Below are 17,612 nucleotides of genomic sequence, written 5' to 3' on the forward strand. Positions count from 1 at the left end.
TAATATTAGCTGGTATCTCACCGGTGGACATAAATACAGTAAAGTAATATTATAATCACAATATATACACAATAATATGTCCATCTTACTTGTGAAATGTTGTCTGTCGAGCCCTCACATCAATAGTCCATCGATCCGAACAACAATGGACCTTACCAAGCTCCGCTCAGAAACGCCCCTCGAAAACCCCACGTGGCTGAATGTCTCACAAACAAAGCCTCGCGGAGCTTAGTTTCTATGTGTAAACATGGTGTCTTTCATTTCGACTGACTCTCTGCAGAGTATTTCTGAGTTGATTAGTGTAGCATTTCTGCCGGATTTTCAAAAAATATCAGCCACGACAATGGACAGGGGAACCAACAACTTCATGTCATCTTTTTTGGACGACATCAAGGTGTTTGAGCCATGCGATGTTTACAACATTGTGCGCGTCGCAGCTAAATGCTACCGGTCGATCAGGAAAACAGCAGATTCTCACACCCTCAGCATAAATATAGCTGTGGACAAGATCACTGATGCCTATTGTTCTTGCAAGGCTGGGTAAGTCGGGCATTCGTGGTTTTGAGGGTTACTTTTGAAATCACTGATTTCTGTTGGCAAATGTTCGAATGTGCCTAGGCCTGATACACGGTACTCGGTGCTAGCGTGGCTAACACGATTACAGTTTAGTAAAAAGCCTTTTTAGGTAAAATAAAATCTTTAATATATGTCAGATACGGTACACATTGCATATTGATCTGTTCAGCTAACGTAAGACTGTGTAACAAACAGGCTTCAAGGTGTATCGGTACTGCCATTATGCTGTACTTGGCTAAAAGGTTTTCATAATGGATGTGTTTATTATTGACTTTCTTTTTTTCATTCACTAAACACAAAGAAAGCAAAGCTATAATATTTACACCAGCACACACTCCTTTGGTCTTATTGATCCTATGACAGTTGAGCTGCAAATGCGGACATGCACAAGCTTTGATCCAAGCAAGGCTTTCCATTTCATATTTTGGAAATCTGTGAATTTTAGTTCCACAAATACAATCAGGATACCTGACATCGCCTGTACAGATACCCCGTTGACAGTGGAGAACCATTCTTTTTCGAGTCCTGGTGCAAAAACTTTCTGCCGGTCTGCTAGTCCACAATGTTGTTTACTACCGTAGCTTGTGTTTGTGAGACGGTCACGCACGTGGTAGCTGCGCTGTGACGTGAAATGCGGCCCCTGTGGTAAGGTCCATATCTCTCTGCTGTTTTGGTTGAGCAAAGTAGGAGGGACGACCGCTCCAAGATGGCCGCCGTATTTCCTGCGGCGGAGCAGCCAATGCGTTGTCTACTCTTATATTATGTCTACGATGACATTCCTCTGAAAATAGTTTATTCAAATTTCGAAAAACTAAATAACCTACAGTATTATTACTGTATTGTTTTTACATCTAAATATTTCCCAAATAAGGCCTATTTTTATAACTAATCGTGGTTCCCTTTAAAAGCTTTTGAAACTTATGGAAAACTTGTAAATGAACTTGAATATACCATAAAACTATCTCATAAAACAATTTAATAACAGTGAAGAAGTAAAGTTAATGGAAAAATTACTTTTGGGGGGATGGTGGGAGGAGTTTGCCCCATAATTGGGGGCTTGTGGGTCCGTGTCCGTTATTCAGTCTTTGGGTAAAACACTTCAGGGTGAAGTTTATAAGTGTTGGTCACAGAGCCCAGTGGCGCCAGCACATGGCAGCCTCACTTCTGTCAGACCTCCCTTGCTACCATCAACATGTGAATGTGTGGGTGAATGAGTGAATGAGTGAATGTAATGTGAAGCAACTTGGGGTCCTCTGGACTGGATAAACCTCTATATAACTACAGGCTGTTTAGAATGTACCAAGTTCTTCTGCCAGGTTTCAAACTTTTGGCCTCGCCAGTCAGAGATGACTAATGTGATGGAGGCAATGACAGGATGCCGTAGCGCACCCATGTTAGAGCTAAGCTCCCCACGTGTTTGCTTGACGCCTGCAGATTCTCTGGGGTGGAAAAAGCTCATTGCTGAGGCCCATGAATAAAATCCAATGTGATGCACTGACTTCCATCACCGAAGAACCTCCCACTGCTGGGAACAGCTCAAGGCTGCGCAAAAGGCCAAAAGATTTAGTACCAGAATTACCCCTTGTGGACTGCTCTTTGTCTTCTTCATTCCGTCTCTCGGTCTTTACCAAAATTGTCCTTCCTGTGTCTTGCTGCTGCTGCTGCAGCTGCAGCTGCTTTTTGTCACGTTTGTTCCAAGAGTTTGTCAGACCACAGCTGTTTGATCCTCACCACAGTTGTGTTCTCACAACAAGCTTGTGTTGCTAAGGAAGGCCTGTCAGATGTTCATTATGGTGCATGAAATTTTCTCCCAGTTCTTGTAAAACTGAGCGACACCCCGTAAAACCTTGCGAAAGGGGTGCTGTGGTGGCAATTCACTGTCAAATAAGAGCCAATAAAACCGTTTCTAAAAAAAAACGTGTCGAAGACAAGATGGCATTGATGTCCTTGGAAGGAAACCACTTCCGGTGCTGCAAACGCCTACAGCACATCAGACTGTGGAGTACTAGCAATTATATAGCAACAAGTAGATCCATACATAAGCAGATCAAACTAGCATCTTTCTTTCACTCATCCCTTATTCCCAACCACTGAAGGCCACAAAGTTATCCAAGCTTGCAAGCTAACGTGCACAGGAACAGCTTTGCCCTCTCCCCGTCAGACATTTCCTCTCATAGCCGGCTAAAAAAGTGTTTCCCAACGCTGACAGGGAGAATGGATGGCCTCCATTACGTTTGGCTACAAACACATTCCGCCAGGATGAAGGGGCCGTAAATTATCCCGCGAACACGCAGCACAGGCCACAGTCGAGCCAACAACACCCCCTCCAGACTCTCCGCTCCTCCCCACCTCCACCACACACACACACATTTTTAATGGGGTTGGCCCGTCCACAGTTTGCAAAACACTGAATCACACGCCCCATATCCAAACACACACTGTCACCTGTGTGTATATAGACGATGTGTGCGTGCGCGTGTATGTGTGTGTGTATGTTACTGAAATAGACCAGGCTTGTTGAATCAAGCACCTGGGAATAAGTCCTTGAACGTATCATCTGAATAAGTCGGGCTTTAACAAAGACGTACAGTGTGATGGATAGCGGCCCGGTTGCTCTCTCGTGACTGGGCACAACAGACTTCTGTTACATTACGGAACAATAAATGTGCGACGGGCCGCGCTCTGACAGGTCTAATGATGTGAAGCTGGAGGGTGTAACTGTAGAAACATCAGCACTATGTTGGGTCACATTCAGTTCACATGACACAAGAGTTGCTGGCAGCTGGTAAACCATCAAATAGGCCGAGACGTTGCCCTGTGGCATGGTGAAATGCTAAGCATTTGCGCGTAAATCATTACAGTGCAACAGTCAAATGTCAGCTCCCACAAGGTAGAGTTTGTTCGTCTTGGGTGACGGTCCCCTCCCAGCCTCAGCACGCAGCGTTGACTGGAATCTATGTCCCTTTTTTTGTTTTTTTTTCTTTTTGGGTTGTTGACAACAAAATCCCCAAAGGCAATTCCTTCCAACTGTAACCAGCTTCCTTTCTTCTTCCTCGTGACATTTCATCTGCGTGTTTGTCTTCACTGCTTCTATTCAGGCTTTTACAAGGACACCTGAGAGGCCTAAATGGGGCCTCAAGTTGAGGGCTTTTAAAAGTGAAGGAGAGTATGTTTAAGGTTCAAGGCTTAAACACCGGTCAGTGTTTCCGCATGTTGTGTTACAACTACAAATTTGCCATGTGTTTTATCTTATAGAACAACACAAAGTCAATGATACTTGGGAGGTGGAAGGAAATTTAGATAATTTTCTAAATGTTTTGAGCGTTTGATGTGCGTTGACATTCTACCTTCTCTGTTATTCCTAATTAAAACTGCAGTATGCAACTTTTATTAAAAGAAAAGTTTTTATTTGTTAAAACTGTCATCATGTTGTGACAGCATCAAATGATCTGTATTAAACATCTAACTTCTCAGCCGTCTCCCATGCTTCTTCAGCCAGTAGTAACCAATCAGAGCCAGAAGGAGCATCTTAGAGCTGTTAATCATCCTTGTGTACGAGCTGTTTGGAGCGTTTTGAGTGTTTGAAGCATTGAGAACGTCTGTAGCTGACACGCCTCTGACGTGCCTTCACATAGACTTTGAATGAATCAATCAAATTTTATTTGTATAGAACATTTCAGCAGCAAGGCATTTCAAAGTGTTTTACATCATAACAAACACAAAAACACAAAGTCATGCAACATAGAATCAACAATCAAAACATGTAAACAATGTAAACCAGATGCGCAAAACGCTAAGTGTAGAGCAAAATGTCAAGCGTCTGCATTCAAAGTGCACACGTGTCAAACTTGAAGTGTCGACCGCGAGTAAACGCACCATAAATTGTTTTTCTGCCATCAGCACATTTAGCAGTGCATACACAAGGTTTGTTGACAACGCTAAGACCCTCCTCCAGGCTCTGATTGGTTGTTTTTGACTGGGAGTAGTGCTTTTATTTCTACAGATGGCAATAGTAGCACTAGGAGGTGGAGGAAATTGATCTGTCTCGCATTATGCAGTCACAACATGGAGACAGTTTTAACAAATTATGTACAAAACACATTTTTATAAAAGTTACATACTGCAGCTTTAATATCCAGGGCAAGAAACTGCCTTCAGAAGTCAACTAATATGTAAACAGAGTCCAGCTGTGCATGAGAAAAAATAAATACAATGTGACAAACCAATATGACTGTTCATTACCCTGAACGCACCACAACCTTGGTGAAACACGGTGGCAGCAGAATGGTGCTGTGGGAAGACCTGTGTCGTTTCAGCGGGGATAGAAACGTTGGTACACAGATCGATGAATCTAGATGTTGACCATAGTCCATCCATGAAACTGGCCTGAAGTCCAGACTGAAATCCCATTGAGAATCTGTGGCAAGAGTTAAAAATCAGTGTTCACAGACACCCTGCATCCCATCCAGCTGAGCTAAAGTGGAAATATTTCAGTCTCTACATGTACACACCTGCTACAGACAGATCCTAAACACATGCAGCTGTAATTGCAGCAAATTGTCTTTCTAAAAATTATTCACACTGTCTAAAAACATATAAACAAACACTTTAGAGATTCTTATTTGTGAAAAGTTTTTTTATGATTATTTTTTAGTGTTTGTTTCACAATTTTGCACTGCTTTCTGTTGGCTTGTCATATAAATTCCCAAAATAGTCACTGGATCTTGTGGAAAACAACAGCAGGTTCCTTGACACAAATGCTTTTGCTTAGCACTGGATGACTATCACTTCAGATCCAGTGATATTTAGTCTAGATGCATCATTTAAATACATAATTTGAGTATTTGTCTAGCATCATAGCATCAAGTTAGGTTTTGTCCTCATCATCTTGTTACTGATTACTTATGGCATCCGTGCTGCAGAATGTAATTGGATGAGTTTCAGTGAAACACATCATAATCTCCACAGTTTTCACTGGATGTTCTTTTTCCAGGAAATGGATTCCTTGGAATTACCAGGGAAACTGTGATTCCTTGGAATTACCAGGGAAACTGTATCCCAGCAGACATGCTTTTCTTTTTCTTTCTCCTTTTCTAATTAGAAGTAAAACAACTTTTGGAAAGGGTTTCAAACTTAGCCAGCCAGCTGCTGTCAAGAAAGTTTTGAAAGGTTGGACAAGATCGACACACAATTCAAACTGTCATTACTCAGCCAGCAGCTTGTAGGGTTGTCAAAACAATCAGTGTTAGGGAGGCGCAATGCTTTCTGCTAAGGTTTACTGAAATTAGGCTAAAACAAATCTTAATACAAAACATGTTATCCTTTAGCTAAATGAACAAGATTTAGCATCACGTTGCTCACATCTATTGCTCAATGGGAAATGATCTGTATCACCTGAAATCTTACCTGAACCGCTCAACGCGGCAACGCCAGCCCCTCGTCTTTCCCCCTTAGGCTCAGACGATGGAAGAACCAGCTGCAAGGTCATGCCTGAGGTCAAATGGGCCGTGGTGACAGGTCGTATTATACCTGCTGCTGACAGGGGAGGAAAGGGGTCAGCAGTTCCATTTGGACCGAGAAGGGAAAAAGAGGAGGTGAGAGGAGTGGGTGGAGGAGGAATGGAGCTCCTTTCATTGCTGGCCTTTCTGAGTGACGGGCAGCGCAGCTGTGACTCGGATGGTGCATACCGACACACACGGGCCTGAGTCCACATGGACAGGACCGCAGGAATGTGGCGGGGGCATAGACAAAACTCACAAAATTCTATTTACACATCATGTAAAATCGGTTAAAAACGTTTGACCGGCTCATGAATCTGAAAAATAATTTTTAAAAAAAGTTCTGCATGGTTTGGATTAAATCAAGACTTAGAAAAACAGGTGTGTTCACTGGAAAGGAGTTAAAAGTGACATTAAAAACTTACCAGCCACGTAGAATACAAAACAACTGGGATGCTGCGGTGGCACAGGGGTTACGCATGAGGAGGCCGTAGTCCTCAGCACAGCCGTCGCAGGTTCAATTCCCGGCCTGGTAACCTTTGTCGCATGTCTTCCTTCTCTCTCATTACCCTACTTTATTGTCCTCGCACTTTCAAATAAAGGCCACTAGAGCCAAAAATACCTTCAAAAAGAATACAAAGCAACTTAGAAGTTCCATCCATTTTCTTTACACCTTGTCCCTTAGTGGGGTCAGGAGGGTTGCTGGTGCCCATCTCCAGCTAACGTTCCAGGCGAGAAGCGGGATACACCCTGGACAGGTCGCCAGTCTGTCGCAGGGCCAACTTAGAAGTTTCTCAAGAAAACTTTAAGTTTACATTTTAGGAGTGCTACTTTTGCATATGAAAAAAAAAGTCAATAAAGAGGCAGGATCATGTAAAATCAACTTTTTTGAGCTTTACGTAATGGTATAATGTTATTCTCTCTACAAGAACAAACTGGATTGTTGTCTTGATTCTTTCATGCATGTTTGAAAAATCCTTTCGTCTCCCATGGCAACCATTCAGCTATGCAAAATGCTGGGGTGGACCAAGCTCTGCCTTCGAGGACGAAGCTCCTTTTCAGAGCTGCAGTTTCCAAAAATCCAGTGAAAATAGCAATATATGCCACACATCCGTGGATTGTAGAAGGGATGCACATAAAATATTGCAGTCAGCTGCAATATTTGAATAATATGAATGCATTGAATAATGTGACTGTAACTTCACCAATGTTGAAAATGTTGAAGGGTCATGAATGATTCTGTAAGTGCACTTTTACTTTTGGACAATATTTCAATCTGATATATATATATATATTTTTTTTTTTTGTTCCAGCTGACTAGTATTTCATGTGCGTCTCTTCTACAAACCACTGATGTGTGGCATATATTGTTATTTTTGCTAACTGTGGCTTACTTCACCCTTCAGTGCCCAGAGTTTTGCAGCTGGCTTCGGGGACAAACACAGCTGCGTCAACTGCCTTTAGACTCATCAACTGCTACACGCGTTCCCGCTGTCGGCCCTCGCCGAAACCCCTCATCAGGTTGACCCAGTTTCAGCCGCACTCTTTCCCCCTTTCATCTGAACCATGAACACTCACCTGGAAGACTGAGCACACATCCTGTGAACGCTCAAATCATTAGAAACACTGTTCCACTGACTTCCAGAAATATGTTGTTTAAAGGGGCAGTACTATGTATTTTCCAGGCACATTGTGCCATTTTCTACCACAATCAAGTCTGTAAACTTCAGTTGTCATAAAAATGCTATATACATCAAATATGATTTTGAACAAATGTAAACACCTTGAAATTGGGCCTCTGTTTCTTTAAGAAACTCCTGCTCTTGAGGAAGTCATCACAACAAGGCTCCTCTATTAACCCTTTAACAACGTTTTTTCCAGCGTTGCACTGAGAAGTAGCTCCTATAATGAGCTCAGCTGATGCTCAGTTCCACCAGGTGTTTGCTAATTGCTGCTGGCTAGTTTGAAGGAGCTGAGTGGGGGAGTCAAAGGGGAGGGATGCTCTGTGAGCTTGAAAACTGCAGCTCCAAGGAGGAGCTGCGTCTCGAAGGCGGGGCTAGGTCCATCCAGCTGAATGGTTGTCACGGGAGATTCACGAAAACACTCCAGGTATTTTTGATGAGAGAACAACATTATACCATGATGCAAAGCTCTGAAAAGTTGATTACACATAATACTGTCCTGTAAAATAACATTTTAACAAGACTTCAAATAAAAGCTATATTCCATTTCTAATAATACATTTCTACGCCTCTCATCCTGCGTTCCTGTTTTCTTCTCCTGGCTCTGGCCGAGAGGAGGGATTGGTCAGTGCAGTCGTTTTCTAACCTGTCAGCATCATTAGCACTTTTACCCCACACCCGTTCATCTGCGTGTAAAATAAGTAGCGTGTTTACGAGGCTGCGGTAAAACAATCCACCCTCCGCTATCTGGAGCCAAGCACAGAGAGAGACGGCCAGTTCTCCTTGTTAGACTCTGCTGACACAGCTTGTGTGCCTGCCTGCGTGTTTGGGGAGGTGATTTTGAGCCAGGTGGCTATTTCAAGATGGCTGACTGGCCAGCGTCCTAAGAAAAAAAATCCTATACACAAAAGAACATATGTTTGATTATTTTATCTCTGCTTATTTGTGTACAATCAGCAACATTCATACATACTTCATGCTGAGAAAGAGTGGAAAGCGGGCAAAAGTCAAAACTGACACTAAGATAGAAAACAAGACTGCACTGTATTATATTTGGACTCCCAAGTTCACAGTTTGGATTGTGGTGTCCACAAAATACGTGTACAACACATAAACGGTTCAAAGGCATTTAGAGTAAAATAAGTCTAAAATTCTATCTTTCTAAAAGTCTATATGTTGAGTGAGTTAGCTTTTTGACTAGGGTAAGAAAGAAAAGGGTGACTGAGCTCAGAATAAGTTCAGGCCATCTTCATTTCTGCCTGAGCGTCTTTGACATATGAGCTTTTCCATCTTACACCACACAATGTGCAAATGGTGCATACGTCCAACACTCTTTATGTGAACCAGTCATGATATGTTTTGCTGAAACTACATTGAAGCAACGTCTAAAAGTTTCATAGACATCCAGGTTATTTGTTGATCACTTTCTAAGCAGCAGACAGTCTTCAGATCCACGACTCCTCGCGTGTTTGAGTCATTGTTTTGTTGCAGCAAGAGACCGACTGATTGTTTTACATTTCTAATTAAACTCGGCCTCAGAGAGATTCCATCAGCGCTACATCTTYTCTGTGGTTGCAGAGGTGCTGCTGCTGCATCAGAGTTTAGTTGTTCTGGTTAGAAATTATGAGTCTGTCTGAATAACAATTAATTTTCGAAACAAATTGAACACAAAGCATCTTGTTGTTGGAACACAATATGCAGCACAAGTGTAATATATAATATTTACCAAAGTCCTCTTGACTTGCAGCCCTGACGTAAACAAAAATTCTGTCTTCCTCTGCATATTGACTGAAATATCACAACTGAAAAAGGTTAACATGAGTTGTAGATTTTTTTTTGTAAAATTAGACCACCACAGCCTGGCCACGCCTTCCTACGCAATTCTGTTTGATTCTCATCCCTCTTCAGTGCTCCATCTGGGCTTTCTACCATTTACTTGAATTTCCTCACATAGAATTTGTACCGCGCCAATCAATCAATTGTTTTATTGTTTGAAACTAGACAAAGATTTGGGTCTAGATCAAGGCTGGTTTATGGACTTAGGGTTATATCATTGGATCCAGGTGCGTTAAACCAGGGAGAGAACTGAAACATGCAGCATGGCGGCCCTCCAGAATCCACTTTGGACACCACTGCTCTACCTGTACACTCAAAGTAGAAATCAGATCAGTTGCTCACTTTGACGCCTGACGATTCTGACTGATTCTGTTTGGCTGAACTGGATCTGCTCTCCTCTTCTGCTTCATCTCAGACCCCTGACTGCTGAGTCCTCAGCCTGACCTTCTGCAGACACACAGCGGACCTGATCAACACCCGGTCCAGACTGGACCGTCCCGGCAGAGGTGTAAGTCTCTTCTCTCTTTGTGCTCCTCGGATCGACGTTCGGTGAAGTCGACCTCCATCTGTTCCCGGTTTCCTTCTCGCCGCCCTTCCATTAACGTCGCGCTGACGCACACCGCCGACATTTGACGAGTTCACCAGGACGACATGTATGCCCACATGACATTTGCACCGTGTCATCTTGTTGTGCCCCCCACTAATGACCACACACACACACACACACACACGCACACACACACACACACACACACGTGCGCGCACGCACGTGCACACACACAAAAACAGGGCTGAAATGACTGAGGTATTTGGCTGTGTCAGTCCGATGTGCAGCGCCGCTCGTCGGCTCACCAGGCGAGATAAGATCAAGCAGACAGGCCTCTTCACGGAGGTCTGGCCTCTTTCTCCCGGCGACAAACACACACACACTCTGGTTCGCAGATAATTAGAAATTGGAGACCTTCCACCAAACACAGACTCACTCCTCTTGACTCAACAAATATTGATCAAGCGTCTTGTCTGCGAGGATCGTGATTCGGCTGCAGCCATGCGGAAACAAACGTCTCTGTCAAGATGCTGTTTGCATAATTTCATTTTGTGAGTGCGGGTTACTTATTTTATTTATTTATTTATTTTTTTGAAAATGTCATCCCCCCACCGTGTGTGCCCACACGGCTTCTCTGCACATCAGGGCACATTCATACAAAAAAAAAAATTACGTTTGCAACCCAAACACACGAGAGTTCAACACAAAGGCAGCCAAGTATTCGGATGAAGCCAAGCGAGGTGCATGAGTGTCAGTCAGAGGTGATCTTCCTGTCTGTTGGTTCTTGTTTTGTATTTGTGTGTGTGTGTGTGTGTGTGTGTGTGTGTGTGTGTGTGTGCGTGTACACATGTGTGTAGAAGAGAGTCTGCTTGGTTTTTTTGGAGCTCAGCCTACAGCCTATCCAGGCCATCACTCACACTTTACCCTGGGAGAGGGAGTCGGACAGGTTTTATTAAAACTCTGTCAGAGGGTGTGTGTGTGTGTGCGTGTGCGTGTGTGTGTGTGTAGTTTGGTGTGTATGTGCGTGCGTTCGCCCCAGGCTCAGAAGAGATATCATCTCTCCCTTGACATGTTCTTTCATCTTGCCTTTTTCCTTCTTGACAGACACTATTTTGGTTGCCAGTCATATATATATATATTTCTTTTTACTCAGGCCTTTCTGCAAGGCTGACTTAATCCATTGTAATGTGCGCTGCAGCACCTCAGTTGCTCTCTGTGAAATGCCTTTTAAGTCACATAACAGAAGCAAAACCAACACAATACAAGCGAATCGCCACATGGGGGATTAAAACCAAGTAGTTCAGGCTTTCCTCCGTGCCGCAACGATTTGTGGCATTTTTTATTTTGGACACAATCTCCAGTGATGTTGCTGCTGTTTTCTACTACTGATCCAGAGCAGTGCTGTGCAGCAGCGCCAACACCGCTTCAGTCTGTTCCACGTCGTTTCCTGTTCCAACTTCAACTTCGATGCGTTTTAGCTGACCAACAGGAAGTAGATTAGATTAGTCAAGTGCAAGAATATTTGCAGAAAAGATTTATTAAGAGAGAGCATTTATAATTTGAAACAGAACAAAGACAGAACCAAACAAATGGAACATTTATGGATCTTATCTGTGGAACACTGGCTGTGTTTCCATCCATCGTAAAATTGCGCAAATTGGAATTATGAAAATAATTCTGATAATAATTCTCGAGTAAGGATGAGATAGGTGTATTTCGCAAAACTGCAATGGAAACCCAGTTTTTCTGCATCACAAATAGTGATCAACAGTCGGATGTTACTACTGGTGGAAACCACAAAGAAGACGACAGGAAGTGGTAGGAGGATGATGGCGCTGAATGTTTTTTAATGAACAAACTTATTCATGTGTGATTTTAATTCCGTTTCTTATTTAATGGGAACAGCACCATTGCGAAATTCTGTTTTTTTGACATTAGCGGAATAGCAACAAAACTTTTGTGCACATTTGAAATGGAAACGCAGCTAATTTCTCTAAATAAAGCCAAAGAGAGTAAATCTTTTTTTTTACTTTTTAGAAAATAAAATATAAAATTCTACCAAGGCATGTGTCATTACAAAGATAATATATATTTTTTCTTTACTCGTTTTATAAATACACATGGCCTGTTCTGTGTTTAAAGATGCATCTATATGTTTGATGGATGCTTAGTTGCCTATAAGATGGATTACAAGATTAATTTTTTCCACTTTTCATTCAAAAAGTTCCTTTAGATCAACATGTGACATGTTCCTTTTTCAACTTTAAATGAAAGATTTTTTTTTAAGTAAAATGATAAATGGTTTTCAATTCTTTTCAAAAATCTGAAAAGTGCAGAGGGTGTTTTCATTTACAGTCTAGGTTAATATTTAACAGATCCATGTTTCGCTCCACATACAGCTCCAGGTCTTTTGGGTTGTGACTCTACCAGACCACTGAAAATAGACAATGGCATTTTCTGCCCATTCTTCTAGTAAGTCTCATCATAGATTTTCAAATAGATTTAGGCCTAGGCTTTGACTAGGCCATTCTAACACATGAATTTACTTTTATCTAAGCCATTTGATTCTATCTTTGCCTGTATGTTTAATGTTGTGGTCTTGTGAGCCACGTCTCAAGGTTTTTTCAGCATTAAGGTGATTTTCTTCAAGCACTCATTCTCTCAACTGTAGGAAGAACATGCCCACAGCATGACACTGCCACTTTCCCATTTCAAGGCGTGGATGATGAGCTCCACCACCTGATTATCAGGAAATGAGAGCAAAATGGCTCTCAGTTGTCACTAATTGTTTTATGAATACTTGCCTGATGAGGTGTGATGTGAAATAATAAATAGATGGAGAGAATTCACCCGATGACGCTCTCAAATGGTATGTCATGCTCACGCACACGGAATAAACACAAACAACTTCTCTCCAAAATATGAGAATTTATGAGCAAAATTGTCAAACTTTCAGATAAAAACTTTATTCGGTATCGTCACGAGGCTACTAACACAACTGAAGTCCTAAAAAAAAATTAAACAAATAATGAAATGGATCAGAATGAAACCACCGTCCAATAAAATGTTGCCTCGCTGTCACAGCTCACCATGAATGTGTTTAAAATCCAGGTTTGTCTCAAAGATTTCAGAATGAGGCCAAATTAGCTGTAAGCTAATGAGAAGCAACGGTTGGTCCATGTTGGCAATGCAAAATGGTGTTAAAGATAAAACAGTATTTCAACAAAGTACAGTGCTAATAAATAAATAGTTGAATTTGTAAAATAAAAACAATGTTTTGGACATTCTGATTCCTGATGCTGTATGACTGAGTCACCACAGGTTGAACTGAGCTGTGACTCACATGTATGGCATCTTAAAACGTTGATGGATAACTACGGCTGACAGCCGGCACGAGTGATGATGATGATGATGATGTCACTTCCAGAATTAGCGGCTCAACTCGTCAACAAGGACAAAACTCACTTAACCCAAATTAGTTTCTAAAAACCGTCAATAAATAATTATTTTATTAGTGCTTGTGGTTCGCTACGACTGAATGTGGCATGTAATAAATGACTTGAGTTGTAAAAACAGCAGAAACAGTAGCATCTATGTTAGCTTTAGCATTAGCAGCTGAGATAATGGACACAAAGAGCATGTGGACATTTCACGCAGGTTAGTAAGAGGAAAATGGAACCGGACTATCAGTGGTCAAACCACTGATTGGAATAAAGTTTGAGTTTCCATTGGAAATGTGAGCAAAGCTTCTTCCATATTCTGCTAGAAACACAATTTCATAATTGCAGTGTCTCTACTGGACAAGAAATGAAATGAAAAATCCTAAACAAGAACCGTATTCATAATTCAAACTCTATACAAACTGATGTGATGCAAAAAAAAAACCCTGTCAAGTTTCCATTGCAGTTTTGCCTCATACATAAATGTAGATACGACTGAAATTCCACTCAACTTTTTATCAAAAGCCACACGTTTTCTGGAAACTGCCGTGTTTACATTTAGCAAATTTATTTTTGTATTTCCAGTTTAATGAGCAATATTATGACCAGTGGAAAGGCAGCTAACGATACCAACGCTRCTCTGCCATAAGAACCAGATTAGAATTCCCACTGACGTTCAGGCTGCTTCTCTCTCCTTCCTCATCTTGCGAGGCCTGCAGGTGAGTAACTTAATATCCATTTTCCAATAAAGACTTAACATAATTTGTTGGAGAACTTAATTTGGGGACCTGACTCTGCTTCAAACTTGCCCTCAACTTTCTTCCCGCTATTCCTGCCATGTTCCGCGGTTTTTGTAAAGCTCTTTGTTCCCTAAAAATCCTCTGAGTTCTTCAAGTTCAGCTTAATACTCAAAAATACTTTATTGATCCCAAATGGGAAATAAAATGTTGCTGTAACTCATATTGATTCAAAACTCTTCAGAGTTATTGCAGATGGTGATGGCTGTTTCAGAGAACATCTAAAGACCCTGGTTTGTTTCAGTGGGTTTTATTTTGGGACTTCAGAGGCGAAGGGGTTTACCACGACTGCACCTTTTTGCAGTGAGAGGTGGCACAGATGTTTTTTCAGAACCGAATATCTGCTGATTGTCATAAGCAGACACACGCACACACACGCACACACACGCACGCACACACACACACACACACACACACACACACACACACACACACACACACACACACTGCTCTGCTTATGACACACAGCAAGCAGGAGCAGTAATTAGAAAGCCAAGACAAGGTTTCCCCTGTGCGATGGGCTTTACGCTCCCCCTCTCCCCTCACGCCGCTCACGCCCATCAACAGGCCGTAAGTTTTTAATCACGCCGAAATGATTTATTTAAATGTCAGCCGACGTGTCACCCCCACTTCCTTTCATTTTTCAACATGTTTGTGTTCTTTGCCGGATGATGAATTTATCTTCAGACAGCCCCAATATGACTAATTAACTCTGAAATATCAGAACCAGATGTCGACTTGAAGGAAGTTCTTCACGGGGAGCCAAGAGAACTGACTCACCTCCTACCTTCCTCCGCCGGCCCTCACATATTTGATTCCCTCTACTTTTTTTTTCCTTTTTTTTTCCTTCTTCTTTTTTTTTTTTTTTTTGTTTAAATCCACACCACCCTCTTTGCAGGTAGAGCCCGTCGTCTCATCGAGGACCAACACTCGTCGGACTGGGTCGTAAATCTGACAGCGCCAAGTTAACCTGCACATGCCCCGTGTTTACCTCCTCCTCCATTACTCCTCTGTGACACTCAGCACCTCCACCTAATTTATTTCCCTCCCTCCTCTCCCCACCAACTGGCTCTCTTTTCTCACTCCACCTCCAAATATTCAGGTTTTAGCGAGGCATTGAGCCCGAGCCCAGAAAGTGTAACCAGACTCCAAACTCGGTGAGTTATTGCTCAAAGACTCTTAGAGAAAAAGAGAGAGAAAAAAACCCCGAAAAATCCCCAGTGCAACTCTTTAACTTATTCCTGTCTCTTTCGCAGCTATTTTCAGACAAATGTACTTTTTTATGATTTATGTCACTCTTTATTTCCGCCTAATGTCAGAAATGTTTGGATCAGGAGAATTAAGTGGGATATAAATTCTGCTTCTCTGTGTTCTGGCTCGCACATTCATAATGTTTGGAGTTGAAAAAACCCGGTGGTGAAAAAAGAAAAAGAAATCTCCCCGTCCCCGCAGAGCCGCCTGGAAAAAACAGCAAAGGGCCCCTGCAGGAACGTTGCTGCTCTGACACTTTGACAGTTTGCCATGAGTGACGTCTGATCTGTACAAATTTCAGGACTAATAAATCTACCTGTCAGAGCTCGGGACTTGAAAGGGGCCGCAGCCCTGCGGCACAGCTTTAACACAACTTGTGTTGATGAAATTCTGTAGGCTGGAGAATTATAGCTGTCAGAAAAACGCCCACATCAAACCTGAAGCCTTGGCGTTCCTTCTTTTTTTTTTTTTCCCCCCTCTCAGCTCTCTCAACACTCACATATTGCTCATTCACCTCCTCCCCTCCACTACATCTCTCTTTTTTTCCTTCCTCCTCTTCTTCTTCCACGCTGCTTGAAAAATGAAACAGGCGTCCTTTCATTCTGCGGTGACCATCATTACATCATTTTGACACCCGGCAGCACAACACGCACTTTATCATTGATTTTTTTTTTTATGAATCCGTCGCTCTGTTAATAGAAAAAAGTTTGCTTGCATGGAGTAAGTTACAAAAAGAGTGACAGATGAGGCTCTTTGGCTTTTCTGCTGCGTCGGAAGACATCAAGACGGAGCGTTCTCATTGGTGGGCTGCAGGTTAGAACAGCAGCTGCTCTGCCTTACAACATTATTCACACCTCTTGAACTTTTTCACAACACAGCAACTACAAGATAGTCCAAAACATGGTAGCACATAAATCTGAAATGGAATGAAAAGGTTTTTAGGTTTCTTATTTTTTCTTTTATCAAAATCTGAAAAATATAGCCTCCAAGTTAGTACCACCTTTCACCGCGAGTACGATGCTGGGGAATGCTCAGGAGAACATCTAGTTCAGTTTTCCAATCTTACCCTTTGATGGCCAAGTCCGGACTTTGACTTGGCCATTTTAACACATGAGCATTTGTTGATTTTTGTTGTGGCTCTGACCGAATGCAGGCCTGTTTTCTGTATGATATATTGTCCCGGAAATGATTGCAATACATTATAATATTGAATTTACAATACGATTTTCAACAAATGTAATGATAATTAGCCTGGGAAAGCAAGTACACCTAGTCTAAGATCAAGAAGGCTCGGACATGCCGTTCCTGAGCTTCCTCGTTCCCGCTTCACTGAGCATCCCCTCCCTCAGCTCCTTCAGACTAGCCAGCAGCAATTAGCAACCACCTGGTGGAACTGGACATCTGCTGAGTTATGAGCTACTTCTCAGTGAAACGCTGGTTAAACAGAGTTTCATAAAGAGCAAGACAGAGACCCAATATTAAATCAGGAAGTCATATTTGATATATGTAACATTTTTATAACAACTGAAACTAACATAGCTACTTGATTATGCTATAAAATGGCATTATGTGTCTGGAAAATAAAACTGCCCCATTAAGGACTGCGGTTGCGATGTGACAGTCATAAGTCTTGTAAATACTTCGACAAGACACTTTACAGGCCGAATAAGATTCTGATAAAATTAGGGAAAGCCACTTCTTCTCACAACAAAGGGTCTTTTCAGGTGACAGAAGACTGAAAGGGTCATGAATCAGCTGTCCACCCCTCCCTGCTTTATCGTCTCCTCTTCTTTCCAGCTCCTTTCCATCCCCACAGGCCTCCCCCTTTTCTCTGGATTTATTCCTGTTTATCTTCGATCCCGGACTGGCTTGTTCTTCATCTCCTTTCAACCCGAGCCGACGTATCCTGTGGCTGATAAATCATCTGCGAGTGTTTAGATAATCAGCTGCCGCCGCGGATTTTCCTGTAAACGTTTCAAGAGGGG

At 42.2% G+C, this 17,612-nt stretch overlaps 1 long non-coding RNA gene across 1 annotated transcript in view; it reads left to right on the top strand.

Moving 5' to 3' along the window:
* LOC103469772 (uncharacterized) overlaps positions 1-17,612 on the top strand; it is a 35,099-nt gene that overhangs the window by 2,951 nt on the left and 14,536 nt on the right. The window contains exon 2 of the long non-coding RNA XR_534399.2: positions 10,008-10,100. This is a non-coding gene — a long non-coding RNA (uncharacterized LOC103469772). The remainder of the gene's footprint in view (positions 1-10,007; positions 10,101-17,612) is intronic.

The sequence above is a fragment of the Poecilia reticulata genome, linkage group LG9 (assembly GCF_000633615.1).
Source record: "Poecilia reticulata strain Guanapo linkage group LG9, Guppy_female_1.0+MT, whole genome shotgun sequence".
Classification (NCBI taxonomy): domain Eukaryota; kingdom Metazoa; phylum Chordata; class Actinopteri; order Cyprinodontiformes; family Poeciliidae; genus Poecilia; species Poecilia reticulata.